The sequence below is a fragment of the Ambystoma mexicanum genome, chromosome 9 (assembly GCF_040938575.1).
Source record: "Ambystoma mexicanum isolate Mex_15411 chromosome 9, UKY_AmexF1_1, whole genome shotgun sequence".
In the NCBI taxonomy this organism is placed as follows: domain Eukaryota; kingdom Metazoa; phylum Chordata; class Amphibia; order Caudata; family Ambystomatidae; genus Ambystoma; species Ambystoma mexicanum.
Genome location: NC_090931.1, coordinates 1,489,789,847 through 1,489,807,749, shown reverse-complemented (window position 1 = coordinate 1,489,807,749; position 17,903 = coordinate 1,489,789,847). Strand labels below are relative to the sequence as shown.

The window sequence follows — 17,903 nt, the reverse complement described above, 5'->3', positions numbered from 1 at the left end:
AGAAACCGTATCCGTGCCCTGCTTATCATAGAAGCTTCAATTAAAAAACATGACTAACATTACATGAAAGGATAAACATTGAAGACAAAATAATAATAAATAATAATAATTTTGCATTTATATAGCGATGTGAACCCTCAGGTATCCGAGTGCTGCTTATTATTACCCACGGTGTGTGGTGCTCATTTATCGACCTCGGAAGGATGAAAGGCTGAGTTTGGAACCTGCGTTAGCAGGCTCTGCACGGATGTCAAAGCGAGCGCTCTACTCACTGTACCACTTGACCGGCATAAAATGAAAACTATATGGGAAGAATATGTATAACCTATAAGCTCCCTGGAATCTGTTCTCAGCCAATCGAGTGCGAGAGGAACATGGGCTGTATTCAACAGTACAAGCCCATGTTTTCTCACCACCCCTTGACACTGCTCCACTCCTGCCTGACAGCCGTACCCCGATAAAAATCCCTCTACACACCTCCCACAGGTCTGTGCCTTTTATTTGAAATCGGCAGCCAGGAAATGAGTGGAGCCCCTCATTTAGTGGTCTGGTTATACTTGGGCTCTTAACTTGGGCAGGGGGCTCGTAGCCACAGGACTAGAAATGGTGAGGTCATTCCTTGCTTCAGATGCCATGGTCAGGCCCTCTGACTGCAACTGATTACATTTATACTAGTGTCCATGAAGTTGTCTATGTCCATTGGCTCTGTGCCTCAATTCTCTATTTTCTTTCAATTATATGACTTGTGCACTATGACCATTGGCTATAATGGTTCAGTCTTGCTATGGAAGATGGACATTGAAAATCAACAGGACTAGCAGCACATAAGATCTGCAGGAGGATGTAGCGTGTCACAGACATGATGCTTCTGGGATGAGACTTGGAGGGCTCTACAAGTTGCAATTCAAGTTGGAATAGGAATGTTACTAAAACATTATTTACAGCCGATTGAATTCTCTGGATGTCACCCTGTCTGCTGTGAAATTATCTCATTAAAGGATATGAAAAGCAGATTGCTACTCTGACTAAACCCCCTCTGTGTCGGGGGATTTCAGAAAATAAGAGGTGTGTGGTATCTGAATGAAATGCTTAGATTTATCCAAACTTATAATGCCTCCTTTAATCAATTTTATAATATATCTGCAAAAGTACCCCTTCTCCGAACGGGTTCTGTAGACAGACATGATAACACTCTCAGCAATTGTTGAAAATCAATGCTCCTGTAGGTCGCTGTTCAGGTTCGCTTATTGCTTGATGTGCTTTGCACCCTGAAGTAAATTGCACTGAGAATGGGTGCGTTTGGCTGGCTGACATACCCCAGAACCGACTAGGACCTTCTGTGCTCTCTTACCAACCTGCTGCCTCACCCTGTCGTGTAGTTTGTTGCAGTGCAAATATCACAGACACCATGCCTCCTAGGGCCTTGAAATGTAGTTTTCGATGGGACCTCGAGTTTTGTTCCTCGTGTCAGGACCGGACCTTCTATGACCACATTGATGTTTTGCCGATTTCAGGCAACTAGATTCTTAAAGGGATAGTCCAGTAAAAAATTTTATTCAAAAAATAGATGGGCAATATTAAAAAAAAAATACTAGCACTTTTTTTTTTTTTAAACTTCCTATGTAAAATTTTGAGCTATTCAAGCTCAAAATTCGCAAAAGCAAGCACATGGGTGCATCCATTTTGTGAAATGGATGCCCGCCTGTGCTGGCTTTTGCTTTTGCGGCACTAATGAAGTAAAAACCAGCCAGCTGTAGTAAACAAAAGCTACCACTGGGTGGCTTTTCCTTCATTGGTGCTGTATGCGGAGGACGGGAACCGGAGACCAGAGCAGGAAAGCTGCAGCTGAATCTCGGTAAATGCTATTTATTTTTTTTAAAAAATAAGCACTAGGAGGAGGAGCCCGGAAAACTTAGAAATAAAACCGCAGCTTTAAAAACGTTGGATTTATGTTTGCGGTCGCTTTTGAAGCAACCGCAAACATAAATACACCGTTGTGTTTGAAAACGCTGCGGTTTTTCTTTCCAAGTTTCTCAGGCTCCTCCGGCTCGGAAACTCGGAAAGAAAAACCGCAGCGTTTTCAAACACAACCGCGTTGTGTTTCTGCCTGCTGTGGCTATCACTTTGGGTCTCCGGTGCTCCCCCAGGGGGGCCCGAAAGCCCCAAATGGGAGATGCTAAATGCTGCAGTGTTTCTGCCTAAATCTGCTTTCCCATTTGGGGCTGTCGGGCCCCCCGTGGGAAGCCCGAGAGCCCCAAATGGGAAAGCAGATTTAGGCAGAAACACAACCGCGTTGTGTTTCTGCCTGCCTTGGCTTTCACTTTGGGTCTCCGGTGCTCCCCTCGGGGAGCACCGGAGACCCAAAGTGATAGCCACAGCAGGCAGAAACACAACGTGGTTGTGTTTGAAAACGCTGCGGTTTTTCTTTCCGAGTTTCTCAGGCTCCTCCGCTTCAAAAGCGGCCGCAAACATAAATACACCGTTTTTAAAGCTGTGGTTTTATTTCTAAGTTTTCCGGGCTCCCCCAGCCCGGAAAACTTAGGAAAAAAAACGCAGCTAGTGCTTATTTTAAAAAATAAATAAATAGCACTTACCGAGATTCAGCTGCAGCTTTCCTGCTCTGGTCTCCGGTCCCCGTCCTCCGCGTACAGCACCAATGAAGGAAAAGCCACCCAGCGGTAGCTTTTGTTTACTACAGCTGGCTGGCTTTTCCTTCATTAGTGCCGCAAAAGCAAAAGCCAGCACAGGCGGGCATCCATTTCACAAAATGGATGCGCCCATGTTCTTGCTTTTTACGAATTTTGAGCTTGAATAGCTCAAAATTTTACATAGGAAGTTTAAAAAAAATAAAGTGCTAGTATTTTTTTTTACTGTTGCCTATCTATTTTTTAAATAACATTTTTTACTGGACTATCCCTTTAAATCCAGGGAAAGTGGTAAGGTGTCCAAATGTCATGTAGCCAGTAATGTCTGGAGAGTCCTAACAGGTAACTATGCAAAATGTGGTGCAGATTGTTTTGTTTTGTTTTATTCATATTTATATAGCGCACAACAGCCCAAGGACATCGTGGCACTTGTTAAAGTACAAAGCTTAGTTACTTAGTTACATGGTCATTAGCAATATATATACAGGTTGCAATATAGTTACATAGTCATTAGCAGTATATATACAGGTTACAATATAGTTATATTACATTTGTGTTATATTACAAAATACATGGCAGAAGTGGAGGATGCAGTCCTCCACTTGCTAGTTGAGGAGAGTGGCCTTGAGGTTGTTGCGGAAGACAGAGATGGAAGCTTCAGCTCTAAGGGTGGCAGGTAGTGAGTTCCAGAGTTTCGGTGCAATATAGGAGAAGCCTAGACCTCCCGCTGTGGCTCTCTTTATGCGTGGTATGTGTAGCTGGTTGGTGTAATGAGCTCTGGTGGGGCGAGTGGATGTGGTCCTTGATATTGCTTCAGATAGGTATGCTGGACCTGTGAGTGATGGTGAGGATTTTCAGAGTAATAGTCTTTGACCTGGAGCCACCGGGCTTCATGTCTAGCGTGGGATATATGGTCTCTTCTAGGGATGCTCATGGCGGCTCTGAGGGCATTGTTTTGTGTGGTTTGCAGTCTGTGAATGTTTTTCGCAGCGGTGCCAGCTAGGAGGGCTTTGCAATAATTGAGTTTGGCTCCTATAGTTGCTCTAACTATGGCCAAGCGGTTGGGGGTGGATAAGTAGGGTTTAATGGCATTGATGAGTTTGGTGCTGAACGCTGATGCAGAGGCTATGGCGCTGCCTTTTTTGTTCATCGATAGATTTGCATCAATGTGAACACCTAGAGTCTTGACATAGGATGATATGGAGATGGTTGAGCTGTCTATGTTGAAGTTGTTGTATTGGGGGCTTAGTTTCGATAATGTGTTTGTCTGGCCCAGGATGAGAATTTCAGTCTTCTCCCAGTTAAGACAGAGGCCATTGAAGGCCATCCAAGCTTGGATAGTGGCATAGATGTTGTGAAGGGCTGTGGTGTCTTGGTGATAGAGTCCAGGTAGGGGTAAGAGTACTTGAGTGTCGTCTGCATAGTTTGTATATGCAACACCCATGGAGTCAAGTAGGTCGAAGAGGGGTTTTGTGAAGAGGTTATAGAGGGTGGGGTCTGTACAAGATCCTTGGTGGACACCGCAGTTTATAGTGGTAGGATCTGCGTTAGCTGTGTCGGAGTAGACCTTCATGGCTCTTCCTTCAAGGAAGGAAGTGATCCAGGATGCTGCTTGATTAGAGAAATGGGCTGCATGGGTGAGGTGGGTGGTGAGTGTTTGGTGATCTACCAGGTCAAAAGCAGCTGATAGATCGAGAAGGAGGAGCAAGGCAGGTTTGCCTTTGTCCATGATCTGTGAGATTTGATTTTTGAGGCCTAATAAGGCGGATTCTGTTCCATGCCCGACACGGAAGCCAGATTGTCTTTTGCCTAGTATGGAGTTAGCTTCTATGTATGATTGGATCTGGATGTGAGCTGCTTTGTCCAGGATTTATAGGAGGAACGAGACTGTCCTTATCGGTCTGTAGTTGTTGGGTTGCGCTGGGTCAAGTGTGGCCTTTTTTTTTTTTTTTAGAAGTGGCCGCACCCAGGCTCAGGCTTCCTTGAGATTGTTTGGGACAGTTCCTGTTTGGAAAGATGCGTTAATGAAGGCAGTAATCAGGGGTGCTAGGTCATTGGTGCATTCCTTCATGATTTTGGGAGGGCAAATGTCTGCTTTGCAGAGGGATGGTTTGAGGTTTTTGATGAGATTAAGGACCTCAGGTTCAGTGATGTCTCTGAAGGAGAATTGTGCGTGATTGAGATTACTACGCTTGTCTTGTGTGGGGCGGTTGGTTTTTTGGTTTGGGGGGGCTTTGCAGTGGTTTTGGCTTTTGTTCTGGAGGAGTTTTATTTTGTTGAGCATGGTGGACTGAATGCTGGCACACCAGGCTTGGTCTTTAGTTATCTCATCAGCGGTAGCCGGAGAAGTGACTAATTCATTAAAGATTGCGAATAGTTCTTTAGCTTGCAAGTTGGCCTTTGAGATCCTATCATTGAAGGAGTTGGACTTTGCTGCTAAAATGTTTTTTTTATGTTGGTGGGCTATTTGTTTGAAGAGGCTCTTATTTAGATCACTCGGATCCGTTTGCCAGTTTTTAAGTGACTGACGCTTTTGAGCTCGGAGGGTTTGGAGTTCTTCTTCCGAGAACCAAGAGTTGCAGTGAAATTATTTTTTTTCCTTCTTGCTTTCAAGTGGGGCTATAGAGTTTATGGCATTGGTGAGAGTATCATTGAAGATAGCTGATAGTATATTTGGGTCCGGAGAGAAAGGTGGTGCTAGGTAAGGTGGTGCTAGGCAGTGGCTTTTAAGGTGGGGACGCAAGTTGTCTGCGTTGAGTTTTTTTAGAACTTCTTATTGTGGCAGGTGGTGCGTGGGTGAGAGTCTTAGGTTTAGGGTTGGTGGGGATGAGGAATTCGATGCATCTGTGGTCTGTCTAAGGAAGGGCGGTGTTTGAGGTAATGTTGGATGCACAGTTGTGATCCATGACCCAGTCAAGAGTGCAGCCTTTGGAGTGAGTGCGGGTGAGGACTCCTTGGTAGAAACCTAAGTCTGCGAGTTCTTTAGCTAGGGTTGCGGTGGATTTATACATAGGATCATTGTATCCTAAATTTAAGTCTCCTAATAGAAGGATTGTTGAATTGTTTATGGAACAACGCTTTGCCACAAACCCAGCTACCCCCAAAATGTCACTTTTATAAATATAGATTGTTTTGTTTATTTCATTTGGTAACTTGTCTAGCACTAAATAAACCTCTTTGTGTATTTTTATATGTTGCGTCATATTCCTTTGCTCATTTTATAGGGGTAATTGAGCTGCTATAACTGCAGCATCTGTTGAGGAGCACCCAATGCTGCTTAGCACGTGGCGTAATGTGTGAAAGAGAACCAGGGACGTCAGAGGGTATCCGTGGTGGTCAGACAGGTTGGCATTGTCTGGTAGTGGCTGCCTAACGTCCTCTTAGGACTTTGGAAATGGAGAGATCTGCACTCAAAGATGCAGGGGTGCAGATTGGTCGAGGGGTCACACCTCCTTTACAGGCAGCAGCCAGCAGGGTATGTTGTCATTCATTTATGGTTACTGACCAGGTTTCAACTACCTTTTTTCAGGGCCAATAAGGCATAGCTAGAGGGATTGCACAAAGATTTAAGTGGAAATGATGCACTCAAAGGCAATGATGCAGATGATTGGGTGTGATGTAAGTGACCTGTGGTCTTTTGTTAATTTCTGTTGCTGTAGAGAAGCCACGTTAAAGAAACTTTGCACTTGTTAAAGCGCAACTTTGCATTTGTGCCGCATCATACATTCCCCTATTACAAATGTGTATTCTTTCAATACATTTTTGAAATAGGGCCGTTTTTGACTTCGTGCATTTACCATACACAATGCACCTGTGTACATTTTCTGTAATGTGGGCCAAGTGAGAATAAAGGGGATTAGAGTGTGTTCTATATTTTAAGATGCTGCGCTTTCCGTTTCAGCACCGCCACAGTGTATTGTATTTATTGAGAAATTGACACAAAATCAAAATTCTTATACATTATGATCATGCCAACTTGTGGAAGCTGGTGAATTGTTTAATTGGAGGGGCCTGCATTTTCCCCACAAATATGCCACAGTGACCGAGAGTTGGGAGGGAGCTTAAATGAACTAGTGGGTCTGGGGCGTTCCTGTGAATTATTTTTTTATGTTATGTTAAATTGGTGCTTTTTACAGCACACGTAAGTGAAAAAGTGGGTAAAAAGCCAGACAGTTTGCAATAGGTTTAGTAGCATCATAACAAAATCCAATAGCTGCATCATCATCGGTTCACAGGAGCATTTCACAATACATGTCCATGATGCCTTCGGCCACTATATGGGCCAGTATAAAAACATGTTCATGCTGGCTGTGCCCATAAATTTGTATGGTGGCTGAACCAATATATGTGAAGAACATACTCCCATTTGCTTTGTGCAGAATGCTAGTAATTCTATTATAATACACACTGGTTTTGTCAATATACGGCAGTTTCCCCAATGAAAATGCCATGCAACAATATGTAAACGTCTTCACTGGCTGCACCAAAATTATGGACTAGCCACGTATTAACACATCGTGCTTGCTTTATCATGAATTCCCAGTAAAAATTATGTCACAGTAAGAAATATCTAGACTGGCTGCACCATAAATGGCAGTCTGTGCACGCAGTAAGACATTTCATGAGTGCTTTATCATAGGTGCCCAGTAAAGAAATGCCATACCAGAGAAATAGACTGGCTGCACCAAAATGGCAGTCTAACCACATAACAATTATAATCTTTGCTTTGGTATACAATATTTTTACTCTGCCCATCATCACCGTAGTGGTTTTATAGTGCCTGCACCTTGTATGAGGGGTGGTGTATTGTGACCCCTATCGGGTGTTGCAATACTTTACTCTGTGGATAGTGAGGAAGAGGTTTGGAGGGATAAGGAAGTATATTCTGATAGACAAATTACTTCAGTACAGTAAAAAAAAAAGTGTGATGGGGAGAAGCCATGTGGTTGCGGTAGTATGGATGCTTGTTTTAAATGAGATAAATTATCGATAAGCACAAGGAAATTCCAAGATTGAGCAGCTTATTTTAAAGTAAAGGCTTTCGTGTGATGCTAAAAACTAGACCAGGTGATGCCTGGTACAAGATATCTGTTGCGAAACACATCACTTGAGCACACACAACCCCAACCACATCACAGCAGGCCACTCTGCAGCACAATACCGGTGGCAGGGATTCCTCCTGGTTGTGCCCCTCTGGATTCCGCTGAGCCGGGGGCCCCGTGCTGGGAAGGTGGCGCGCAGCGTCGTAGAGATTGTGGCCGCGGTGGCACTGGGGGGCGCCAGGTTTCATCGGCCCTGCTTCCTGGTCACGTGTCGTTCGACGTCGCTCACGTGAAGCTAAGGGGCTGGTCCGCCCAGCCAATCCCGTTGCCACTTCCCGGTTGCACGGGTCACGTGACACACAACATCACTCACGTGGGTCAATGTGGATGCGGTCATGTGACCAAAGCACCAGCTTAAAAGAACGCTGAAACTACTCCTCTACGCTTCTCAGCTGTTTTTTCAGCAGTACGAGTGGCGTTTGTCGTGTTTGGATCCTGCTTTCTCGGCTTTTGGACCTTGTTTTCTTGTGTTTCCGGATTGCCTCTGCCTGTGTCTTGGCTTTGAACATTTGGACTAATCTCTGGGATTCCTCATAGGCTCAAGTTTGCTTTTGGACTTCAGCTGTGCTCCACGTCAGGTGCTTCAGCCTCAAGGGGGTCTGGGTCCAGTGCCCTCCCAGTACTTTCCCCATCATCTAAGCTCAAGGTTGCTTTTGGACTCCAGTTGTGCTCGGCGTTGGGTGCTCCAACCTCAATGGGGGGGGGTTAGGGTCCAGTGCCATCCTATTACTCCCCCCATCTACCCCGACCATTGCACAGCGTGGGGCCCTCAATCCTGACTCATCCTGCAAATTAGGTAGGTGTTGTCCTCTCCTTCTATTATTGATCTGATCCATAATTCTTGGCATTGTACTCCCTCTTGCCTAACCTTTTCCTTACAGCTACCTGGTACCCGTGTTCCTGCCCCTTCGCACCTGTGGCCTCAATAATTGGTGAGGGAGTATTTTATATCTCTCCTTCACCGGTGCTTGGGGACAGAGGTATTCATAGACATCGCAGAGTCTTGGCGTGACAATATCTCAGGTGTGTTTTTGCATCATGGACTGGAGGTGCTCAAGCAGGCCCTAGTAATCTGGAGGCTTTCACCAGATTTGTTTGCTCTAAACGTTCCATGTATCTGGGTGAAAATTATTTGCTAAGCCAGCTGACGGAGGTGGCAGCGCCACGAGTAGAGCGTGTAAAGATGAATGAATGGGGAAGGGAGAGGAGACGCACTGAACTTCAGTCCAAATTGTATTAAACTTCAGTAAGCTGCTAGCTAGGTATCATTCCTTTTATGTTTTAAGGCAGGTGACCTATTTAGAGATTGGTTGAAATATCCTGGTCAGGTGGGATAGTATCCGATATCAGGATGTGAGTGCTAATAGAAGATGTGGGGAACAGTCCATGGTTCACAGTGCTACAAACCTCCCAGCGTAATACACTTAAGTAGCTGGATGAGTTGTTACACTTAGTCAATATAAGGGGGTTGAGGATGTATTGTTTAATAAACCTGAACAAAACATAAAAACTAAGCTCGCTATGCTTGGCACCTGAGATGTATTGCAGTATTAAGAAGTGAGGTTTTTCATTGGAATCATAGTTGAATACAAATAGTAATGATATCGGAGAGGAAAGTTCTAATAAGCTGGATATCATGATTGCAATGTGAATATAGTCTGAATAGTCTTTACTATGCAAGTCATGTTTTGTCATAGATGCCTAGTGAGGTCTTCCCACATGTCACCAGAGATCGGTATTTGATTATCAAACTCGCTGTGAGTGAACGAGGATTCAGTCATGGGGCATCTTAATTGTACTACTTAAACTAAAAATAATTAGTAAAGAGTATGTGCTATAGGTATGTTAAAAAGGAAACTGGCTATACCACAGTCAACAACGAAGAGCAAAACCAGTTCTATGAGTTAAAAATCTCAACTATGCTTCTTACAGTAAAAGTGTGACTTCTTACATGGCTTTGATCCGTAAGGAAACTAGGAAGAGGGGGTGATCAATAATTAGTTCAGTAGCAAGGGTAACTGGTGGCAAGCCAAAGCGAAACCGTTTATGACAAAGACGGGGGCCATTTAGTAGGATGGAGACTGTGCCAGCATACTAAATGGCATGATGTGGGAAGCCTGCTAATCTTGGTGTAGCAAGCAGCCTGGAGCAAAAGCTACCGGTCTGAGGAGAGCACAGGGAAAGGTTATGTTATGTTAAAGGTACTTGTACCACGTACAGTTGCCACAGTCTCTTGGTGCTCTGGCATATCCTTAATGCAAGGAGGGTGGCAGGATTTGTTAGTAGGACTGAGCTAGAAAAGAGCAAGCAAGGTGTCATGTGCTGTTGGCAGCTTCAGTTCGGAGAAACCGGTCACTGAGCATAGGTGCGTTTTTGGATTGTTAGGCGTCGTGGTGGGTTTGTTTTGTTGTCTGGGTATTGTGAATTGTGTGCAGTTTGTGGTGCTATAGAGGTATGGTAGTGTTTAGTTCAGAGTTTGGGAAGACGCATGCAGATGGGTGAGTTTTTAGTATGGTTAGTTAGCGGCAATACATTTCCTATCCCTGACATTCTGACAATACAATCTGTATCCCTTCCCCTGTCGTTCATTCTAGTATGTAGCAATTACCACCTCCACGAGTTCCTTAAGGCGAGATGTGTTCACTGTCCGCCGAGGTCAATCCGTGAACTGCACGGTCTCTGTCCCAATGGATATCTTTGTGTGATGTATTTCACACCCTAGGGGGTCCGATTTAAGTGTGACACATCTCCCTTCCCTGTTTCCACCTTCAGCGCTCTATCCATGTGAGATACACTTCTGGTCTCCAGCCACCCTTCCAAGTGAGACGCCTCTCTTCTCCCCTGCCCTCCACTCCTCTATTGAGTTTATTTTTCTCTGTGGACGATAGAATGTGGGTAGATAGATGCACTATACGTTTTGGTGACTTCTCATGATCTTTGGTTCCAATTCCCATGTGCTTTGGTCCTGTTCTAAAAGAATCTTTCTTCTTGTCCTCTTTTGCCTCTTCCTTTCCGCCTTCTTGGTTATTGATTATAGGGTCCTCTTCGGTGTCTTCCTCTAAACCTGTTGATTGTTCTTGAAATCTTAATTCATCTCCTTAACTGTCATCTGTTGAGGTGTATGACGTGTTCCCAAATCATAACTGTTTTCTGGACTGTATCTGTTGAAACCTATCGCCCTCTTGATATTTGAAATCTTCTCTGGAGTAAGGGAATGCTTTCTCATTATTGAAATTCACCAGGTCTTTTCATCCTTCGAATTCTTTCTTTTGTGGTGTAATCCTTGAACTCCATCATTTTCATTCTAATTTCTTTTAACCACTTCTTAAATACATCTAGGGGAACACGCTTTTTTATTTCTTCTTCTAGTTTGCTAAGTTTGATCACGATATGGTCCACCATTCCTTTGGCCATATCTATGTTCAATATCACCCAATCACGTCCACATTTATAAGCTACATAGCTCCATTGTAGTCTAAATCCTTGTTATCCAGGAATAATCTTGGCTCATTGTGCACTATTAGCCCTTGAGGTAAAGTCACATTTCCGAGGTCACCCCAGGATAGAGAGTCAAGGATTTACGGGACACCTTGAACAGTCTGTTGCAAGGGAGACCAGGCTCGACACAGTACCTGAAATGGCGAGAAAGCTCCAGCAGGGGCAGTTGTTCCTGGCAGCGGGTGCAAGTCGGTGCTTCGTCCAGGGGAAGAGAAGATCTCGACGTGGAGGAAAGCTGGAGGTCGTTGCACTGCCAGGGAAGAAACCAGCCGCAGAGTTTCCCGATTAAAAGGTACTACCCTTTTATTTGCGGTAGTGGTGAAGCGTGGCTATCCGGCCGCCGGGGTACCTGGCACGGGTGATTCGACCACAAAACGATCCAGGAAGGCGAAAAAGGCGAACTGGTTAACCCCACCAGCTCAAAGGAAGAAGACTCTCCTGGAAGAAGATCTTCTCTGTTGTTGGGAAGTGGTGAGTTCGGTTCAGCAGGGCTCCACCGGTGGTGTTGTCGTTGCAGGTCGGCTCAGCTTCTCCCTCTTCGGATTCTTTAGGTCCTGTGGCGACCTCTGAAGTTCCAGTCCCCAAAGTCCTGCTTTTATGCAGAAAACCTCCATTCATCAGTCCTAGCTGTCACTCAAGCATGCTAAATGGTGAGCCGGGCGGCTCACCACTGGGCCAATCACACAAGAGTGCTACTTGAGTTGCCGAGGCAACTCAGTCCAGGGTGCCTATTCCCCCCTCCCACACATCCTGTAGACCCAGACAGAGTGGCACCACTTTTGGAGGCTTCTGTGCAGAAGCCCGCCAAAAGTGGAACAAAGGGCTCGACTTGGGTTGGAGTTACAGAGGCAAACACAAACGCCATTTTAAAACCGAGCCCTGGCAAAAAGACCCAACCAGGGAATAAATATTAAATAAATAACCCGGCGGTATCTTTAACATTACACCAAAAAAGTGGTGCGTTTAAAATGAATGGGAAAATCCCATAGGAAATATTCCTGTGGAATATTTCGCGTGGTAACCACTGCCACCAGCCAGAAACACGACAAGGGGGACTGGACAGTGCCCCCTTGAAAAACAGCCCCAGGGGCAATCAAATTACCCCTACCAGTACTTCTACAATATGATGGTTGGTACTGGTTCTGTTCACAATTTAAGACTAGTAAAGTCAATGGTGACTTTACATGCCCTGGGAGACAGTAGTCCGTCCCAGGGTATGGAGTCTATGTTTGGGGGCCACTATGACACCCCTCTGTTACTGCACTGCGGGTGCTGCGTAACACACTTACCAAAAACACATGAAGCCCTATGGAGTAAAAGACCCCATAGCCCATAAAACACACTACAAAGTCAAAGGAGATTCTCAAATCATGCCTAAGAGTGGGAGAAAAAGAGTCTCACTCTTAGCAGGAGAAAAAATTAAACCCCAAAAATCCAGCAAAGCTGCTGGGGGACTCACTAGGTTTGGGAAATTAGCCTATACAGAGAATTCTCCCTAACACTCGCCCCCCCGCCCCCGAGACTAAGGGACAGGAGAATTTAATCCACTCCTGGATGAATCTCATACCTCTAGTCGATGACATACATCCTAGAGAGACCATCAGCATTTTGGTGGTGACACCCTAGCCTGTGCTCAATGGTGAAATCAAACCCTTGAAGGCAGATTGACCATCTCAATAGTTTTGGGTTTTCCCCCTTCATTTGCATCAACCATCTCAAGGGCTGGTGGTCAGTCTGAATGACAAAAGTAGAACCATACAAGTATGGCCTAAACTTCTTCAGTGCCAACACAATGGCAAAACATTCTCTTTCAATTGTTGCCCACCTTATCTCAGGATCCTTCAGCTTTCTACTGATGAAGCAAATGGGGTGCTCCCTACCTTTCCCATCCAGTTGGCTAAGGACTGCACCTATGCTTACATTAGAAGCATCTGTATGTCCAATGAAAGTTTGGTGGTAGTCAGGAGCTCTCAGTACTGGTGCTTGGCAAAGAGCTTTCTTCAGGTTTTCAAAGGCCTGATTGCACTCCTCATTCCATCTGACCGTCTTAGGGAATTTTGGAGAGGAGATCCCATTCAGTGGAGAAGCTATGGTCCCATAGTTCTCAATGAAATTCCTGTAATACCCAATGAGGCCTAGGAAGGCTCTCACCTGGGATTGAGTAGGAGGTGTTGTCCAATTTTGCACAGCTTCAATCTTACTTAGCAAAGGCCTTATTTCTCCACCTCCTACCTCATGCCCAAGGTAGACCACCTTACTCTGTCCAATCTGGCATTTGCTTGCCTTTATGGTCAGATTAGCCTTCCTAAGAGCCTGCAAAACATGTCCTAGGTGGTTAACATGCTCTTCCCAGGAGTGGCTGAACACATCCAAGTATGCCATGCAGAAGTCCTCCATCCCAGCCAGAAGCTGATTTACCATCCTTTGGAATGTTGCAGGTGCATGTTTCAGTCCAAAAGGCATAACCTTAAATTGGTATAAGCCAACTGGGGAAGAAAATGCAGTTTTCTCCTTGGCATGGTCTGTCAGGGCTATTTGCCAATAGCCTGACGTTAGATCAAATGTGCTGAGGAACTTGGCTGCACCAAGTCTATCCACCAACTCAGCTCTTCTAGGCAAAGGGTGGGCATCAGTCTTGGTGACTACATTAAGAGCTCTATAATCCACACAGAACCTCAATTCTTTGGATCCTGACTTTGGTACTAACACAACTGGGCTAGACCATGGACTAGTAGAGGGCTCTATTACCCCGAGGTCAAGCATCTTGCTGACCTCCCCTTTGATGTGGGATCTCACATTTTCTGACATTCTGTATCCTCTGCTTTTGACTGGCAGACAGTCACCAGTGAGTATATCATGCTGGCAAGGGTAAGCGTCTGAGGAGATCAGGGAGAGCTTCACTTTCTTCTTCATCTTCTGTTGAAGCTAGAAGCAAGGCTCCTACTTCAGGCCTGGAGACATACGCCTTTAGTCTGTTGGTGTGGAAGACTCTGGGAGCCTCCTTGGGGTTGCCCAAGTCCACCAGATAGTTCACCTCTCCAAGTTTACCCACAACCTTGAAGGGTCCCATCCATTTATCTTGCAATGCCCTCTACCTTGTTGGGATCATAACTAGAACTAGCTGGTCTTGAGTGAACTCAATGCTTGACCAAAGCTTGTCCAGCTTTCAGGTTATCACTAACTTCTGCCATCATGTGTGACATTCTCCTCCGGAGACCTATCACATAGTCAGTCACTCTGACTGGCTTGGGGGAAGGAGCACTCTCCAACCCCTCCTTAATCAGGGCCAATGGACCTCTGACTGGATGGCCATAAAGAAGTTCAAAGGGAGAATAACCTACTCCCTCCTGAGGGACTTCTCTATAAGCAAAGAGAAGGCATGGCAGTAGAAGGTCCCACTTTCTTTTAAGGGGATCTTCCAAAGCACCTATCATGCTCTTCATGGTTCTGTTGAACCTTTCTACGAACCCGTTTGTCTGAGGGTGGTATGTGGTTGAGAACTTGTAAGTAACTCCACAGGTTTTCCACATTTCATTTATGTAGTGGGACATAAAATGTGACCCCCTGTCAGAGATTACTTCCTTAGGAAACCCAACCCTGGTAAAAATACCAAGGAGGGCCTTAGCCGCAGCCTGAGCTGTAACAGTCCTCATAGGAACTGCCTCAGGGTATCTAGTAGCATGGTCTACTACAACAAGGATAAACCTGTTGCCTGAGGAGGTTGGGGGATCAAGGGGACCAACAATGTCAATCCCCACCCTCTCAAATGGGACTCCCACTACTGGGAGAGGCACTAAAGGTGCCACACTCTTGGAACCAACCTTACCAGAAGTTTGGCAGATGTGGCAGCTCTTGCAAAACTTATCTACCTCATCCTCCATCTTTGGCCAATAAAAGTAGAGTGAGAGCCTTTCCTTGGTCTTGCTTTAAACTCAAGTGACCAGCCAAAGGAATCTCATAGGCTAGTTGCAAGAACTGTTGTCTGTTTTCTTGAGGTACTACAAGCTGCTTGTAGTCTCCAGGTGCAGACTCAGTCGGTTCACTGTAGAAGAGGCCATCTTCCCAGTGCAACCTATACTTCCCGGGCTCTTGCCCATCAGCCTGAGAAGCTGCCTGATGGTGAAGACCTTCCAGAGTTGGACATTCTCTTTGTCCCTTACTGAAGTCTGCCCTGTTGGGTCCACCTTCTGCCAGTAAAGACTGCAGCTCAGGATGGTCAACAGGATCCAGATCTCCAATAAGTTCTTGGCCTTCTACTAGCTCTTCTTCAGAGTCTAGTTCAACCATACAGGGTTGTACCTCCCTCTCAGCCTCGGCTGGAGGTGGAGTTACAGGTCTAACTTTGGACAACCTAGGGGAAGTCCTTGTTTTAAGCACTGGAGTGCTTGCTGCTGGCTTTTTCTTAGAAGTCTTGGGTTGCCCCTTTGCTTCTGTTAATTTTGAGACTGCAGTAAGTTGCTCCAGTGGAGAGGGAGTGATATCTTTCTTCATCATCTCCAGAGAAGAACCTCTCATGGTTTTCTCTCTTGTAGGTCTGGTTAGCTCCTGTAACCTTTTACTAGGAGGTCTGGGGGTGTGTGACACTACTCCAAGAGTTTTCAAGTCATTTCCCAACAGAACCCTTCCTGGCACCTCACATTGTACACTGACAGGTATCTTCACAGTCATATCATTGCACTGGATGAGAACTGGTAATTGGGGGAGGATCTGCACAGGCCCTCCAGCTAACTTGGTGAGGAGTTTGGGTGCCTTAGCAACATCCTCTGCCTTGAAAAATGATTCATCCACCACAGTTATGCTGGCCCCAGTGTCCCTAATGGCAGGAGTCTCCTGACCATTCACCTGGACACTGTCATTATAATACTCTTTAGTATTATATGGGATAGAATTATACACATCTAAATTCTGTTGTTCCCACAACCCCAGAGACACTAAAAAACACTGGCTGAGACTCCAATGGGATCATCAGCCAGTAGTAGAAAGTTTCCACTGGCCATCTGTACTTCCTCCTCTGGAGCGAAGGCTAAGTAGACAGTGTGGACCCCTGAAGGTTTACCCTTACATCTGGGATCCCCTTTCACATGGTCAGGCGAGCTACAAACATAGCATTTACCAAATGCTTTTTGGAATGGTGGCTTGCTCTGACCTCCTCCTTGTTTGGCACCAGAAGGTACACTAGCCTGATTTGGTTTCCCTTGTGGCTTACCCTTATTGTTTTGTTCGGGGCCCTCTTTGGGATTGGAATTATTAGAATTCTCTTTGGAGTCCTTTTTAGGCTGTTTCCCCTCATCCTTTTTCTGAGTTGCCCCAGAGTCCTTGTGAGTAGCCTTGTTGGCAACCCACAAGTCAGCAGCCTTAGCTAGTTTTCTGGAATCTAATTCCTTTGAATCAGCCAAGTGCTGTCTGAGCTCAGGAGAGCAGGCATCATAAATTGACTCCACCATCACAAGATTCTTCATTCCCTCATAAGTGTTCACCCTGTAATCCTTAATCCATCCCTCTAAGTTCTTCAAACTTTCACTCATCCAGGTAGCCCAAGGGGTACCATCATGCTTTTTGAGGGTCCTAAACCTCTTAAGGTACTGGGAAGGGGTCTTTCCAAATCTAGCTATCAAAGCTAGCTTCACACATTCATAATCCTTCTTATCCACCTCCCCCAACTCCATTACCACATCAGATGCAACATGGGGGGGGCTCGAGAACTACCAGGGAAGTAACTCATTCCCTGAGATGTCCTGGAGCCCATGATTATACTCAAACATAGCCAACCAATCCATCACATCCAACTTAGGCTCATACATACCCACAATCTCTTTAGGCATCCAGGGTCTTTCGGGACTGGAACTCCTAGAGGATCCGGAGAGAGAAGCATTTTCAACAGACAATTTCTTCATCGCTAGCTCATGCCTGAGCTCCATTTCACTGAGCCTTAATTCTTGATTCAGTTCTTGGTGTCCTTGTTCTGCTTGAGCATTAAGTCTCTTAAACTCAAATTCAAGTTTCATTTTCTCTAGTTCAAGACATTGAGGACTAAGTGTGGGACCTGGTAAAGGCCCAGTAGGTACAGCTGGTAGAGCAGACAGAGGCCTAGGGGGGACAGTCACAACAGCCTCACCCTCCTCTTCTGACTCTGCCTCAAGATTTTCAATACTTTGATCAATATCAATATCATCACTGTTATCTACATTTTCTGGGAGAGTGGGTTCCTCTGAACCATCACCCAGACTTTGGTTTGCTAACAATCTTTCTATTAGCTCCATTTTCTTGCCTTTAGTCAGGAGATTCTTATGCTTACAGAGAACTCTTAAACAATCAGCAGTTTTTGTAGCAAGGGACTCTTGACTATAACTTTCCATAGTTGACAGGTTAGAAAATAAACCTTTTAGTGCTAAGCTTTGTGGTTAGTTGCACTAAGGTATCAAAAAGCACACTAAAATGTATACTCAATACAAATCCACCGCTGTACACCAGTGTTAGGCAGAAACCTCTGCAGTTCCCTTAGGGACCACTGCAAAAAGTTTAAGACTACAGGTGTTAGCAGTAAACCCAATTGGTAGCAGTTTGTACCACCCAGATTTACCTGGTAGCTGTGGCTGAGCAGTCAGACCTCTCTCAAGAAGAGTTAGGCAGTATGTAGAGTATACACAGTAGGGCTAAA

General features: G+C 45.3%; 1 protein-coding gene across 1 annotated transcript in view; it reads left to right on the top strand.

Moving 5' to 3' along the window:
- Positions 1–17,903, top strand: part of LOC138487519 (zinc finger protein 850-like) — a 180,938-nt gene that overhangs the window by 2,000 nt on the left and 161,035 nt on the right. The gene's annotated exons all lie outside the window — the stretch shown is intronic.